This window comes from Leuciscus leuciscus (genome assembly GCF_965113295.1).
Source record: "Leuciscus leuciscus genome assembly, chromosome: 1".
Lineage (NCBI taxonomy): Eukaryota > Metazoa > Chordata > Actinopteri > Cypriniformes > Leuciscidae > Leuciscus > Leuciscus leuciscus.
In genome coordinates, this window is record NC_138725.1 from 33038063 (window position 1) to 33042107 (window position 4045).

General features: G+C 35.3%; 1 long non-coding RNA gene across 1 annotated transcript; it reads right to left on the bottom strand.

Moving 5' to 3' along the window:
• On the bottom strand, positions 1-3282 carry LOC309478159. The gene is made up of 3 exons (XR_014198838.1): positions 2554-3282; positions 2040-2129; positions 1-1125 (listed from the first exon to the last, which is right to left on the bottom strand). It is a non-coding gene; the product is annotated as an uncharacterized lncRNA (long non-coding RNA).
• Between the last annotated feature and the right edge of the window lie 763 nt (positions 3283-4045).

A 4045-nucleotide genomic window follows, 5' to 3' on the forward strand; every position in this document is an offset into this window, starting at 1 on the left:
TTTGGTTGATTTAGTTCATTTACTATAGAACAAAGCACAAACAGCAAAAACAGTTTGCAAACAGGTTATACATTTAAATGAACAAGATTTTCCTCAAAAGCTTGAACATCAAACTACTCCTACACGTCTTCATTTTGGTGGCCCTAATAACAAAGCAAGAATAAGAAAAGAAAAATGCAAGAAAAAAGAACAGTTGAGTGTTTTCCCATTTAACATTTAAATATAAAAAGCAATTAGCACTGAAAGATAGAATCTGTATAAGCAGACAGTTTTGTTTAAAAATCACTTGTATATTTTTCTAAACATTGTCACAAAGTTATGTTGTGGCAAGTGCATTATTTCCTTTTAAAATAATTTGATAACTTAATGACATGTATCACTATATTCTATAAAACCTTAGTTTGAAATCATTTTTTTTGTACATTTAATAATACATATTTTGTTTTTCTTCTTCTGAAGTCATAATTACAATGTCCCTTTCTTTTTTTTAACTAGGAAACTAGGCCTATTTATGATTATTCCTGAAGGCAGCATTAAACTCCTAAAATGTCAGGTGGTGGTGCAACTGTCCGAACAAATAAACAGATTAAGAAAACAATTTAAAATGGTGTCTTAATAATAACAAAAAAAACTATGCCATCATTTTAGGTTTGAAGCCTTTCATATAATTGTTTTTAATACATATCAGTAGTTTTAAAGCTGTTGAGATAATTGAGAAACTTTTGTCCAGCCATTTGTATATTCTCAAATGTTATTATGAATTTACAAGGTAATAACAGTAAACATGATAATGCATCATCCAGAGGAACCTAACTGATCTCTTTGGCAGAGTGAAAAAGTTTGTGGAGCTCTCTCAAATACTGATAAAAACTGCTAATTTCAAGTATGGGTAGGTTGGTGGTACACTTTCCATGTCAGGTGGTACAACTACAATACATAATATTTTTGCTGTACCACCTGACATAAAAACTTAAATTAGTTTAAACACTTTAAAATATCATTTAACATCTGAAAATTGTTTAAACACATTGTCTTCAAGAGTGTTGATGTCATTAGAAGTCTTCCCAAGTGAGGCTGGATCCGAACTGGAGCTGCTGTAATCTCTAGTAAAATATGCTGAGCATCCTGAGATAGAAACAAGGAGACAACAGGAGAAAGATTAGCATTGCTGCTGTTCATATTATTTCAGGCAAAAGATGGTCATGTGCACTTTTTACTATTTCATCACGTATAGTGCAAGATTATGAGATGTGTTAATTGAATGCTTGGCTAAAGAGATGTGTCTTTAATCTAGATTTAAATTAGGATAGTGTTTCTGGGCCCCAAACATTATCAGGAAGGTTATTCTAGAGTTATTCCCTTACATTCTATTGAATTAATAGGAAATCATCTGATTTTAAAAAGAACACATGGCCTAACGAGTCAGCATTTTAATATTTGAATACTATACATTCTTACAATGCAAACGTCCTAAACATTTCTGAGTATTATCAATGTTGAAAACAGTTGTGCTGATTAATCTTTTTGTGTAAACCAATGTAAAAGTTTAATCCATTTTCTTTTTTCTCTCTCCAGGATTCATTGTTAAATAGACCCAACATATACACTACTGTTCAAAAGTTTGGGTTCAATAGAGTAAAAAAAAAACAAAAAAACATATTTTATTCAGAAAGGATGCATTAAATTGACCAGAAGAGAGAGTAAAGATTTCTGTTTCAAATAAATGATGCTTTTTTTTCTTTCATTCATCAAATAACCCTGAAAAACACAAAAATATGAAGCAGCACAACTGTTTTCAACACTGATAATAATCTTAAATGTTTCATCTATGGTTTTAGTTTTACTTATTCACTTATTCATGTTGCTCATACAGTGTCACTTAAGTTTGGATGTCAAAACTTTCTTAAAATAAATTAAACAAATAAATGTAAATGTAAATATGAGAATTTAAAATAACAGATGCATGGTGATATACAGTAGGTGACAAAATATTGTGAGAAAATGGATATGAAGTTATTTAATGAGCTTCCTCACTTCACCTGTTTCCAACTTCTCTGGCAGCAGCTTTCTTCAGAAATATTGAAGTCGTGAAGCTTCCCCTCTGTTGTAGAAGGATTATTTTGTTGCTCCTGAAATCACAGAACTAGTTTTATCAATTTGTGTTTACCATTGAGCTAAGTTTCAGCCAATTTTCACACTCCATGTAAGTTGTAACGTTAAGTGACGTCATCGAGTACGTTTATGTTAAATACGTATATGTTAAATAAATTAGCTCACTTCCAAACTAACTTATTTTTTACAAAACTATCAAAACCTCTTATCTACCCATAAAATGTGATTAAAATCCTAAACTTTCATATCAAAAGCTCAAGCTATGAAGTTAGCATAACGTTATCTCTTCTGAAAACGGTTGAGATGCTAACGGACTTTTTCCGAAGACACTAAACCATTTCTATAAAGCAAATATTCAACAGAAGCGTGTCACTTACAAGTACGAGAAGTGTCAAGAACAGTTGTGTGTATTATTTGTGTGATTTTAGAGACTAAACTCACCTGAAAGCAGTGAAAACAACAGCGAGAGACGGAGTTCTGCCGCTTTGTCAGTTGCAGTCAGTGGGGCGGTCGATGACGCGCCGTTTCCATGGCAACTCATCTCCGCTCCAGTGTTTGAGGGCGACTCGAAGGTTCACGCGCACGCCCATTAAAACGTCAAAGCCACGCAACATTTACAAACATAAACATCTAGAATTATAACCTTACTTGAATAGAATGAACGTATTTCAAACGTACAGAATACTAAACAAACAATTTAAACAAATAAAATATTTCATAGAAATGCAGTCTGATAAGATGGTAATGAAATTACGGGCCCGTGACGTTGCAGTTCCGTTGCCAGTAAGTCATGAAATTACCAAGTTATTACGAATAGAGTACGTATCTGGAACGTAGTTGGTTATCTTATAACCTTAGGAGGACGTACTGACGACGTTGTGGGTTTGTAATATGATGGTAATGAAATTACGGTCCTGTTACGTTGCAGTTCCGTTGCCAGTAAGTCATGAAATTACCAAGTTATTACGAATAGAGTACGTATCTGGAACGTAGTTGGTTATCTTATAACGTTAGGACGACGTACTGACGACGTTGTGGTTTGGTAATATGATGGTAATGAAATTCCGAGCATACGACGTTGTAGTTACGTTGTCAGTTGGTAAGTCATGAAATTACCAAAAAGTACGAATAAATTACGTAACTGCGACGTCGTGTGTTAGCTGGGAATTAGTTAAAGTCTTGTTCTGTTTTAGAAAGGAACAAACAACAAAGCCATATCACGGTTTCAATTTTAGTTTGTTGGCAAAATATAATGCTAGAGACCTTTATGTTAGGCTATAAATTTGACATCTCATATGTGTTGGGAAAATGGAGAAGAGCGAGTTCGGCAAAAGGCGGATTCGAACTCGGGTCGAACGCGTCAAAAGCTGCTTTCAAGCACCTCACGATCTCATTGTCATCATCAGACAGCCAAAAAACTGATCATGATGCTTTTTTAGTGTGCAAATAAATTATTGTTAACATAATGTGTTTGTGTGTTTGTAAAAAGGATGTAATCGTCCTCTGTTTTTTTTCTGGGGTGCATTTTACTCCAGACGGCCAAACAGCAAAGGGACTAAACGAACGAAAATTCGCAAGATCAACAAGAGATTTGAAGCTCATGCAGACACACCCAAGAGATGATTCGCGCTGTGATTGGCTGAATGTTTGTTCACTCAAGTCTAAGTAACAAATCAGAGAACACGGGCGGAAATATTGACGCTGGGTCAAAATAAATGCGGGGGACAGAATCCCGTGTTTCTAAAAGTGCGGGGGACGTGTCCCCCCCGTCCCCCCCGGTTGCTACGCCCCTGGGTGGATGTAAACGCGTGAGGGTCGGCGAGGTGTGTGCATATGAGTGTCTTGATGAGGTCATGATCAGTGGCAGGTGCAGGTGAAAACCAAGAGGAATGCTGGGAAATGGAGTCCAGAGTGTGTGTGAGGGAAGGAGGAC